Consider the following 13268-nt stretch of genomic DNA (forward strand, 5'->3'; position numbering starts at 1 on the left):
ATAATATCATTTGATTTCACAAGTGTTTCTTTAACACCTAGTAGGCAAAGCACTGAGCTAAATGAGAAGGGAGACTTTAAAAGAACTCAAACACAGTCACCACCCGTACAGCTGATAGACCAGCAAGGGATGCAAATATATACAGGGAAGTAAAGTACAGACAACTGGTAATAGTCTAAAAATGCAAACAAACTGCTATGGAAGCAACTTGCCAGATGGGGAGTTAATTCTAAATGGGAAATTTCCATGCTAGGGACCCTAGGGAAGAGGTAAAATCTAAGCTATTACCTGAAGTACGGGTCAGAAAAGGAAGGATTTCAAATGACAGAAAGAGGAGGAAGTCTGCTTCAAGTAGATGGAAAGGTAAAAACATAGGTATAGAGTCTGGAGGATGCAGGTAGTATCTGAGGGGTAACAGTCCACATGTCATTTTGAATTCTGGATCCACTAATGATGTCCTCAGTCAATTATACACTGCTATAATAAAATACCACAGACTAGGTAATTTATAAACAATGGAAGTTTATTTAGCTCACAGTTCTGGAAGCTGTAAAGCCCAAGAGTATGGCACTGGTATGTAACAGAGGCCATCATCCAGTGTAATAACATGGCAGAAGGGCAAGCAACCATACATGATACAGATAGAAAAGTCAGTTTGGTCAGATTTCCTAACAAATCAACTTTTATGTATAACCAACTAACTCTCATGATAATGACATTAATCCATTCTGCCCTCTTGATCTAATCACCTCTCAAAGGCCCTTCCTCACAGCACTGTTGCAATGGCAATTCAATTTCCACATGAGTTTAAGAGGAACTATTCAAACTATAGAAAATGACTAACTATTTAATTTCAGAAAATTACTTAGCCTTGATTTCCTCTTCTGAACAATGAGAATTCATTCAATCAACACATTTATTAAGGTCTTATACATGACAAGATCTGTGCTGGGAATTGAGGTTCTAACTGACTTCATTTCTACCTCAGAAGATTTTGGTTAGATTTTGGGGGCGCGGGGCAGGTAGATGAAGAACTCAGCACAGTATCCTAGCAAGGAGTATTTTGGGTAGCAGTGCTGATCGTCATGGTGGTGAGGCTGGTGGTAGTGGTAATGCCGATGACAGGAATGGTGGTGACAGCAATCATGAACTAAAGGGCACAGTGGAGAGATTCTGGAGGGATCAAGTGCTTCAGTGTGGTGGGGAAAGAAGCATGTGAGACTCCCGCCAGGCTTAAGAACAGTCAGGACATTGCCTCAATATAACAGAAGCAACACAGATATGGGATACATGGCCTTAATTTAGCAGATGACTTCTGATGTGGAATGGACTTGGGTTTGCAAAGTTCTGAGCAGGCATGAGGCCCCAAAAGAGTCCTCAAACCCCACTTGCTGCAGGTTTCCAAGGTCAACACTGTGTGCAACTCAGTTATCTGTCAAAACCGATTTGATTAAAGATATGACAGAAAAATGTTAAGAACAATGTATCCTTCTCTGCTATTTCTGGAAAGCATAGTCAATGCTTTCTGGTGGTATAGACCTGGCAGAGTCTCAAATGGAGGGGCAAAGCAGAAAAGGGGACAATGCAGGTGGAGTCCCATTACCAGTTCCAGACAAGTTGTCTCAAAATACATTTCTAATTGTAGATCTCACTTTTTAAAAAAACTGGTGTGTATTAATTACATAGAGTGATATATTCACATGCACATGACATAATTTGGTCAGTTTCATTCCCCTGTATCCCCTCCCTCCCACTTGTCCCCTTTCTCTACCCCAATTATCCCTTCTACTTTCCTAACATCCCATTTTTCTCTTTAGCTTTCACATATAAGAGAAAATATATGACCCTTCACTTTCTGAGTCTGGCTTATTTTGCTTAACATGATACTCGCCAGTTTTATCCATTTTCCTGCAAGTGACATGTTTAATTCTTCTTTATGGCAGGAAAAAAAAAACTCAGCAATAAAGAAGTGGTGTATATATGTGATGTTTTGTTAATCCACTCATCAGTTGATGGACACCAATTCTGATTCCATAACTTGGCTATTGTGAATTGTTTTGCAATATTCATCTTTAAAGTATGCTGTCTTTAATTCCTTTGGATAAATACCAAGCAGTGGTATCGCTGAATTGTATGGTAGTTCGATATTTAGTTCTTTCAGGAACCTCCATACCGATTTTCACAGTGGCTGCACTCATTTATAGACCCACCAACAATGTGTAAGAGTTCCTTTTCCCCATATCCTTACCAGCCTTTATTATTGTTTGTATTCTTGATAATAGTCATTCTGACTAAAATGACAGGCAATCTCAATGTAGTTGTGATTTGCACTTCCCCACTGGCCAAATATGTTAAGCATTTTTTGTATTAACTGTTGGTCATTTGTACTTTTTTTTGAGAAGTGGGTCTGTTTAGTTTAGTTCATTTGCCCATGAATGGGTTGTTTCTTTGTTAATATTTTAGTTCTTTTCGTATTCTAAATATTAATTCTCTTTCAGAATAGCTGGCGAAAATTTTCTCCCACACTCTACCTTCACACTTTTATTTCCTTTGCTATGCTTTATAACTAGATGTCATCCCATCTACCAATTTTTAGTTTTATTTCCTAACTTACAGGCATCCTCATTAGGAAATCATTGCCTGTGCCTACATGCTGGAGTGTTTTCCCTATGTATTCTTCCAGCAGTTGAAAATTTTCTGGTTCTATACCTAGGTCTTTGACCCACTGAGTTGACTTTTGTACAGGATGTAAGGCAGGGATCTAATTTCACTCTTCTGCACACAGACATCCAGTTTTCTGAGCACTATTTGTTTAAGAGGCTGTCTTTTCTCCAATGTACATTTTGGCACCTTTGTTAAGATTCAGATGACTATAGCTGTGTGGGTTTGTCTCTGTCTTCTATTTTATCCCCTTGATCTACATGCCTGTATTTATACCAGAACCATGCTGTTTTTGTTACTACAGCTCTGGAGTACATTTTGAAATTAGGTATCATGATGCCTCCAGCATTGTCTTTTTCTCAGGACTGTTTTGGCTATTGTGGGTCTTTTGTTCTTCCATATGAATTTTAGGAGTGTTTTTGTCTAGTTCTGTGAAGAACATCACTGAAATTTTCATGGGGACTGCACTGAATCTTTAGATATCCTTCAGTAATATTGCTATTTCAATGGTATCATTTCTTCCTATCTGTGAATATGAGAGGTCTTTCCAGCTTCTAGTGTCTTCTTTTATTTATTTCTCTAGTGTTTCATAGTTTTCATCGTAGAAGCCTTTTAACTCCTTCTTAGGTTTATTCTTTGTTTTTGTTCTTGTTTTTTTAAGGTATTGTGAATGGAATTTCTTTTCCTGGCTTCCATTTTCCATTTTCCATTGATACACCATGTGAAACTAGAGATGTGTTCCTCTCAAAAAAAAAGTAACTTGAAGACAAAATAAAATCATACCCAGGAAAACACTAATTTTGCATATTTAAGGGAAATGAAACATCTTATGAAATCATTGCTGATAATCTTGCATAATATAATTCACACCTTCAAATACATATATGTGTGTACTTTGTTTCTTCTAACTCTAAAACAGAGATCACAGACTACTACAAAAATATTCTGGCCAGGCGTGGTGGTGTACACCTGTAATCCCAGCAGCTTTGGAGGCTGAGGCTGAGTTTTCCAAGTTCAAAGCCAGCCTCAACAAAATTGAGGCGCTAAGCAACTCACTGAGACCCTGTCTCTAAATAAAATACAAAACAGGGCTTGGGATGTGGCTCAGAGGTCAAGGGTCCCTGAGTTCTGGATGTAATCCTCATCATATCATTTTCCTGTTCACATCCTCAACAACATCTATTAGGTGTGGTATATTCTCTACCAGAATGTCTAAAAGGTACTGCTTACTTATTCAGCCTCTGCAAAGGGCACCTAGTCTCTAGCCCCACACCTCTCAGGAGAGTACAAATTCCATCTATCATCAAATTGTTTGTGGGTAGCTGCCCTTCTATACTCCAACCTTTCTTTAAAAAAATAAATTAGGAAAATTGTGCAATGTGGATCTTCACTGATGTAATCTGGAGGGATTTGGGATGGGAGTAGGCAGTAAGCTGCAGAGCATACAGCCTATGTCTTTAAAAACTTTTTCAGTTCTTTCTCTTTGCAAACCTCACATTTCCTGAGACCTGCTCCAACTTCTCCACCCATTCTTTTCAGATTTCAGCTTGGGCTGGCTCTACTCGCTGAGTCACAGTTCCCTCTGTGAAACAAGCGGATGTTCCTCTGGTGTTCAACTTCTTAAAATCAGAAGCTGAGTTCATGTATAATAATTTTAACCCTGTCACAAAAGGGACACTGTACAAACCCATCATTTGATATGCTGTCTGTGTGCTCCATCATATGCCTGACCCACTAGCTGCTTTTCTCTCCCTGTGGAATAAAAAATCCTTAAGGAAAGAGCCCAGAACACTTGTTAAATCAATGAAAGAATTACTTTTCCCAAAACCTGTCCTCTGTGCTTGGTATAAACTGTTGGTTTTTGGAAATGAACATACTGATCAACTGAAGAGAAGAGAAACTATAGAAATACCGGGAAGCAATGTTCAAGACATAAGAATGGATGAGCTTCAAGAGAATACTCCTGACACCATATGACCCGCAGTCCACAAAGTCTACAGTGTGAGTGACTAAGGTAGTCTCTTGCTGGGAAATATCTATCAGAGCAAACTTCTAAATACAATGTCATAGAGTATTCTGGCTGAGCCATAGTAGGACTTCCTAAGCAACTTCCTAAGTGCCTATTATGTGCCAAGAACTCTTCTGAGGACAGAGACAGAGCAGTGAGCACAATGAACAAAGAATAGAAGATACATATATTATGTATGTATACACACACACAAAATATGTATTACATGAAAGAATGTTAAGTGATTTTGAAACTAGGGAAATCACAAAGTGAGTAGAGGGAGTAGGAATAGGGCTTGCCATCTTAACAGGGTGGTCCAGGAATACATTATTCAGAAATTAACATTTCAGTTCAGAAGTGATGACATAAGAGAGCCATGGAAGAGCTGGGGAAGAGCCTAGGAATTTCATGGGGAGAACTGACTGAGGTTCATGTATATAGTACTAAAATTGATCTTAAGACTGTGAAGGTTGACTATGGTAGAGAGAAGCCACATTTTAGAAAAAAGACTCTTTCCTGGTCTATGAGAAAGAACTTACCATAAGGATGAAGAAAATCTGATATGCTGATAGAGATCCAAACACAAAAAGCTGTGCTAAGTACAGAGAATAATTTCAAATACTGCCAAGTTACCAGCCAAACCTGTTCTTGGGAATGAGTGTACCTGGAAAGAATATTCTCCGCAAAACTGGCAGTGCTCTCTAACCAAAATATCTAATTTTAGGATTCAAGCAAACTTGATGAACTCAGTCAAGACACCCTTTATCTAAACCTACAAACTAAGCTTAGGGAAACTTAATAAAATTGCTAAAACTAGTGAAATGTTTACAAAAATTGAAAAATATGTAAACACAGAATATGCATTCCCATAATATGTAAATACACAGAAAATAAACAAAAATAAAATGGTAAACAGAATTTCTAGCTCTTTTTTAGAATAAATTTTATTGTGTGACATGATATTGTTAGATACATATAGATAGTAAAATGGTTATGTAGGGTAGCAAATCAACATATTCATCATCTTACAGATACTGTTTGTGAAAAGAACAGCTAAACTCTACTTACTTAACAAAAGTCCCTATTACAATACTATTTTATTAACTATAGTGTTCATATCTTACATGAAGAACTTTAGACTTCTTCATCCTACATATCTGCTACTTCATATTTTCCAACTACACCTTCCTTCCCACTCCCCCAGCCCCTACCCCATCACATAAACACACATCACATCCAAGCCTGGTAACCACTGTTTTATTCTCCATCTCTATGCAATTTTTTTTCCTTTTTCAGATTCCACACACAAATGAGATCATGCTACATTTTTTTTCTGTTTTTGACTACTTAGCTTATTAATGTCCCCCAGGCTCAACCATGTTGAGGCAAGTGCAGGATGTCCTTTCTTCTAAGGCCAAATGATGTTCCATTGTATTTATGCCACAGGTTTTGTTGTTGTTGTTGTTGTTGTTGTTTTTATCTGTTCATCTATTGACAGACACTCAGGTTGTTTCATCTCCTGGCTGTTGGGGAAAAACATTGTAGTGAACATGGCAATGCAGATATTGACTGCACTTCCTTTGGATGTATACCCAAAAGCCATTCTTATGGGTGTGAAGTGATATCTCATTGTGGTTTTCACTTGCACTCCTCTGATGATTAGTGATGTTTAGCACCTTGTCATCTATTTGTTGGCCACTTTTATGTCTTTTGAGATGCATGTGTTTAGATTCTTTGCCCATTTTTAATTAGGTTATTTGTTTGGCTGCTATTGGGTTGTAAGATTTGGGATACTAACCGCCTACCAGATTTGTGATTTGCAAATATATTCTCCCATGCTGTAGGTAGTCTCTTCCTTGGTTAATTGTTTCCTTTGTTGTGAAGAAGCTATTTCATTTAATGAAGCCCCTTTTGTTTTTGTAGCTTTTGGTGTATAACACTGGCCAACGTCAATAAGCTTTTCCTTACATTCTCTTCTAAGAATTCTGTGGTTCATTTAGGATTTTTATCCATTTCGATGTGATTTTCATATATGTTTTAAAACAAAGATCTAAATTCATCCTTTTTTAAAAATCCAATTTCATTCTTCTGCATGTGAAAATTCAGTTTTCCCAGCACCATTTATGAGAAGACAATCTAGTCCGCATTGTGTTCTCTCAGTGCCCTTGTCAAAAACTAGTTGGCTATATTATGCTTGGATTTCTACACTCTCTGTTCTGTTTCACTGGTCCATATTTCTGTTTTTAGCCAGTACTAAACCATTTTAATTACTATATCTTTGTAATATAATTTTAAATTAAGAAGTAGGATGCCTCCAAACTTATTTTTCCTCTTCCTCTTAGTTTTATTTGCTATGACTATTTGGATTAGTTTGTTTTAGTTGCATAAGGATTATAGGATTTTTCTTTATATTTCCATTTTTAAAATACAATGCTGGAATTTTAAAAGGGATTGCATTAAATTAGCAGATTCTTAATTTTTCTAATGAGCATTTTTCCATTTTTTGTGTCTTCTTAATTTTCTTTCTTCTTTCCTTTTTTTTTTTTTTTGAAGTATTGGTTCTTCAATTTATTTGTTAGTTTCCTATATATCTCATAATAATTTTTGGCTCATGATTTTTATTTAGCATAAGTTCAGTAAAATTTGATCTTGAAATGTTCTCCTTTATCACAATAATAAAGTCTATCTTAAGATAGTCCTAAATATATATAATGACAGGACTTTATTTCCTTATTTTTTACGGCTTTTCTCCAAAGTCTGAGCTAATGTCCCCAATTCTTTTTTTAATTGTATTTATTTATTTTAATTAGGTATATATGACAGCAGAATACATTTTGATTCATTGTACACAAATGCAGCACAACTTTTCATTTCTCTGATTGCACACAATGTAGTATCATACCATATGGGCAGTCATACATATACCTAGGGTAATGATGTCCATCTCATTCCACCATCTTTCCTGCCCCCATACCTGCTTCCCTCCCTTCCCTCCCCCTTGCCCAATCAAAGTTCCTCCATTTTTCCCATGATCCACCCCGCCCCATTATAGATCAGCATCCACTTATCAGAGAGAACGTTCGGCCTTTGCTTTTTGGGGACTGGCTTACTTTGCTTAATATGATATTCTCCAACTTTATCCATTTACCTGCATTTATCTTTTAATGCTGAGTAATATTCCATTGTGTATATATACCACAGTTTCTTTATGCATTCATCTATTACAGGAAATTTAGGTTGCTTCCACAGTTTAGCTATTACCTGCTACAAACATTGATATAGCTGACAATACTATAGTATGCTGATTTTAAGTCCTTTGGGCATAGAATGAGGAGTGGGATAGCTGGGTCAAATGGTGGTTCCATTCCAAGTTTTCTAAGGAATTTCCATTCTGTTTTCCAGAGTGGTTGCACCAATTTGCAGCATCACCATCAATGCCTTTTCCCTCTCGTCCTCACCAATACTTACTGTTTGTATTCTTGATAGCTGGCATTCAGCATGGCGTGAGATGAAATCTTAGAGTAGTTCTGATTTGCATTTCTCTAATTACTAGAGATGTTGAACATTTTTTCATATATTTGTTGATTGACTATGTATCTTCTTCTGAGAAGTATCTGTTCAGTTCCTTAGCCCATTTATTGATTGGGCTGTTTGTTTTTTGGTGTTAAGTTTTTTTGAGTTCTTTATATATCCTGGAGATTAGTGCTCTATCTGACATATGTGTGGCAAAAATTTGCTCCCAAAATGTAGAATCTCTGTTCACCTCATTGATTGTTTCTTTTGCTGAGAAGAAGATTTTCAGTTTCAATCCATCCCATTTATTAATTCTTTATTTTATTTCTTGTGCTTTATTTTATTTCTTGGGGCCTAATCTGACGTGATAAAGATTGGGGTCTATTTTTTTCTCTATTAGGTATAGAGTCTCTGGGTCTAATTCCTAGGTCCTTGATCTACTTTGAGTTGAGTTTTGTACATGGTGAGAGATAGGGATTTAGTTTCATTTTGCTGCATATGGATTTCCAATTCTCCCAGCACCATTTGTTAAAGAGGCTGTCTTTTCTCCAATGTATGTCTTTGGCTCCTTCAGGGATGCAAGGTTGGTTCAACATATGGAAATCAATAAATATTATTCATCACATCAATAGACTTGAAGATAAGAATCATATGATTATATCAATTGAAGCGAAGAAAGCATTTGACAAAATACAGCACCTTTTTCATGTTCAAAACACTAGAAAAACTAGGGACAATAGGAACACACCTCAACATTGTAAAAGCTATCTATGATAAACCCAAAGCCAACATAATTCTAAATGGAGAAAAATTGAAAGCATGCCTTCTAAAAACTGGAACAAGGCAGGGATGCCCTCTTTCATCACTTCTATTCAACACAGTCCTTGAAATTCTTCTTCTTTTTCTTTCATCAATGTTTCATAGCTTTTAGCATACAAATCTTTCATCTCTTTAATTAAATTTATTCCTAAGTATTTGGTGCTATCATAAATGGGATGTTTCTCTTTATTTATTTTTCAGATGAATCATTATTTATGTATAAAACTGCAACTAATTTGTGTATATTCATTTTGTATCCCATAACTTTGCTGAATTCACTCATTAGTTCTAAGAGTGTTTTGTATATAGGATAGTATCATCTGCAAATAAAGATAATTTTAATTCTCCCTTTCTTAGACATCTTTTGTTTTTCATGGCTGGGTGCTCTTACTAGTACTTCCAATACTATGTTTAAACAGAGTGGTAAGAGTAGACATCCCTGCCTCTTGTTAGATCTCAGTAGAAAAGCTTTCTGTGTCTCCCCTCTGATCATGATGTTAGCTATTGGTTTTTCATGATACCGAGAGATGTATCATGTCCAAAATTATTTAAGCATTTAGTACGTGCTCAGAAAGTATTTGTTTTAGAAGGGAAAAAGGTGCATACTTTTAAAATGTAGACAGAAACTGTTAGAAAATATACTATTGTCTTAATGCATGATTTTAATTTTATTTTGGTGTTGGGGATTGAACCCCCAGCCTCATACACAATAAACACTCTACGACTGAGCTAAACCCCCAATCCCTTAACTCATGACTCATAATGCAAACCCTGTCCCCTCCACCACTAATGTCATTTATTGAGCACCTACTATGTATGAGGATCAACCCTCTTGATCTGTCACTCTGTATTAATCTTTAATCCTGCAGCTGTAAAGCCCCAGGGCCTGTGAGCAGATGGAAGTAGTAATAGCATATCACCCCACACAATAAACACTTTTCCTCCACCTGGCACTTTATTCCTGGACAGTCACTAGAAAAGAAATTGCACAAGCTAAGAACATAAATGAAGACAGGTAATAGGTTTCAATATAAATCACATCTGACAAGCAGTCCTGCTCACCATCAGCAGCTGCACACTTCTGCTCTACCTGGCTCTACGTTAGCTCTTCTTTGTCCTGCCCACCTTCATCTTCAATCTGCCCTCCTCTTAGACTGACAGTTCTACCCACTCAGGATCCACCAATCTTTACAAGTCAGTACTGGACTGTATAGAAAACAGCAGCAAAGTGAAGAACCACACTCTCATCATTCAGTCACCTCTCCTCTCTCACAGGTCCCCACGTTTCTCCTTCCTACCTTCTAGGAGCACATACTTCTTAAAGACATAAAGATATCAACTTTCTTTCCCCACATATTTTTACTGAACAAAGGACATAAATGTTGGAATTACTGAAACAACCCTAATTATTTATCATCTCATATTATCAATGAACTTCTCGTGAATACTGTAATAACTGCCTAAATAAATAAATTCTCTATTTCTTATAAAAATTTTTTAAAAATAAATGGCCTGTATTATATAAGTTGAGAAACTTTCCATCTATACCTAAACGAGAAGGAGCTTTTATCAATAAATGGTGCTGAATTTTGTCAAACGCTTCTCCATGTCAATTCAGGTGACCATGTGATATTTTATCTTTCATTCTAGTAATGTCCATCACACCAATTGCTTTGAGTATGTTAAACCAGGATTGCATGCCAGGGACAAATTTCACCTGGTCATGATACATAATCTTTTTGATGTGTTGCTGAATTGAGTTTGCTAAATTTTATTGGGGATTTCTGCATAAATATTGAGAGATGATAGCCTATGATCTTCTTTTGTAGTATCTCTGAATTGTTAACTTTTTTGAGGTGACACTGACATCATAAGGTATGTTTAGAAGTATTTCCTCAAGATCTAATTTTTGAAAGAGCTTTAAAAATATTGGTAATTGTTCTTTGATTGATAAAACTTAGCTGTGAAACCATCTGGTCCTGGGCTTTTCTTTGTTGAAGGTTATTAAATCCCTTGGTAATTGGTTTATCAAAACTTTCTATTCCTGATTCAATCCTGGTAGGTTATATTTTTCTAGGAATTTATATATTTCCTCTACATTATTTAATTTGTTGGCATATACTTGTTCATAATAGTCCCTTATGATCTTTTTTCTGAGGTATCTGTTAAGATGTTCCCACTTTCATTTCTGATTTTATTTATTTCATCTTCTTCATCTATTTTTTCTTGGTTAGTCTAGCCAGGGGCTTTATAGTTATTTATTTATTTGTTTGTTTGTTTGTTTATCAAAGCAGCAACTCTTTGTTTCATTGATTTTTTTTCCTTTGGTTTTCCTGTTCTGTGATTTATTTTTGTTTTAATCTTTATTATTTCCTTCCTATTGCTAAGTTTAGTTTGTTCTTTTTCTGCTTCCATGAGATATAATATCAGGCTATTTGTTTGGGATATTTCTTCTTTTTTAATCTAAGCATCTACTACAATAAACTCCAACTGCTGTCATATACCCACAGGTTTCAGCAAGTTGCACTATCATTTTCATTTATCTCAATTTTTTTTTTTTACTTTTTCTTTTGATTTCTTCTTTGACCCATTGATTGTTCAGGAGCATAGCTATTTAATTTCCACATATCTGTGAATGTTCTAAGATTGATCTTGATTGATCTTGTTATTGATTTCCAGTTTCATAGAGTTGTGATTGGAAATAGTACCAGATATGATTTTAATGGTTTTGGATTTGTTAAGACTTATTTTGTGGACTCAGGTATGATGTGATGGTTAATCTGAATTGTCAACTTGATTGGATTACAAGGCTTCCGGGTGTCTCAGTGAGGGTGTTTCTAAGAATGACTGGCATTGCTATTTGTTTTACATATGTATATATATACACAGACAGACAGTGGTACATGAAACTAAAGCAGAGACCTATCCTAAGTGTGGACAGCACAGTTATAATAGGAGATTTGGATGGAACAAAAAAAAAAAAAAGGAAGAACACGGAAGCAAACACAAGCTAAATTCTTCTTGAATGGGTTCTGGTGCTACTGTGATCACCCGAGGACATCAGACTCCAGCTCCTTCATTCTTCCAAAGTGGACTCTGCGTAGTGACTTTCCAAGGGAGTTTCCAGGCCTTCAGTCCCAGACTGGAGCTGCATCATTGATTCCTCTTGTTTAGAGAATTCAGCTTCTTGGACTGAGCAGCTGGTTCCTCCTGCTGTCTAGCCTACAGACAGCTATTGTGGGACTATCCAGGTCTGGCTATGTAAGACAATCTAATAAACCCCTTTTTTACAAAAAGAAAAAAACGTGTGTGTGTATGTGTGTGTGCATGTATGTATATATAGATAGATAGATAGAGAGAGAGAGAGAGAGAGAGAGAAATAGATCGATTGATCCAATGTTGGTTCTGTTCCTCTACTAATATATATGGTCTATTCTGGAGGTTGTTCTGTATGCACTAGAGGGGACTGTATGTTCTGGTCCTGCTGGATGCAAAGTTCTGTACGCATCCGTTTGGTCCATCTGTACTAAAGTGAGCTTCAAGTCAAGTATTTCCTTATTAGTTTTCTGTCTGGTTCATTTATCCATTGTTAAAATTGAGTATTTGAGCCCCCTACTATTATTATCTTGCTATCTGTTTTTTCCATCATGTATGTTAATATTTGCTGTATATATTTATGTGTTCCAGTATTGCATGCTTATATACTAACAGTTGTTGGGTCCTCTTAATGAGTTGACCCTTTTATTATTAGATAATGAACTTCTTTGACTCTCATAACAGTTTTGACTTAAAGACAATTCTATTTCATACAGGCAGAACCACCCCGGCTCTCTTTTTATTACTATTTATGTGGAACACCTTCTTCCATCCTTTCCTTTTCAGCTTATGTGTATCTTTAAAGTTAACCTGGGGTTGTTGAGTTTAATCCATTTATGCTGGAGTTTATTACTGATAGGTAAAGACTTATCCTGTCATTTTGAGAATTGTTTTCTGGTTGTTTTATAGCTCTTTTATATTTTTCTTCTTCCTCTCTTGTTGTCTATTTTTGTAATTTGGTCATTTTCTACAGTGATAACTTTGATTCCTTTCTTATTTGTGTATCTGCAGTAGGGGTGTGTGTGTGTGTGTTTTGCAATGGCAGTAGTGCCTCAGAGATAAAAGGACATAGTAGCCACTAGACCCAAAGCAAGATGCATTCTAGCAGTGGCTCTGATTTCAAGATGTTATAGTGCTGTAGCAGCCTGGGCCCCTGGAAGTTGGGATGGAG

General features: G+C 36.3%; 1 long non-coding RNA gene across 2 annotated transcripts in view; it reads right to left on the reverse strand.

Annotated features, from left to right (window-relative positions):
- Window positions 1-13268, reverse strand: part of LOC125610547 — a 220935-nt gene that overhangs the window by 171800 nt on the left and 35867 nt on the right. Inside the window, exon 3 of one of the 2 annotated variants that reach the window (XR_007340534.1) lies at window positions 1777-6192. The exons of the other annotated variant lie outside the window; for it this stretch is intronic. This is a non-coding gene — a long non-coding RNA (uncharacterized LOC125610547). Of the gene's footprint in view, window positions 1-1776; window positions 6193-13268 lie in introns of those variants that run through there. 2 annotated transcript variants of the gene reach the window in all.

This window comes from Marmota marmota, unplaced genomic scaffold, assembly GCF_001458135.2.
Source record: "Marmota marmota marmota unplaced genomic scaffold, marMar, whole genome shotgun sequence".
NCBI lineage: Eukaryota > Metazoa > Chordata > Mammalia > Rodentia > Sciuridae > Marmota > Marmota marmota.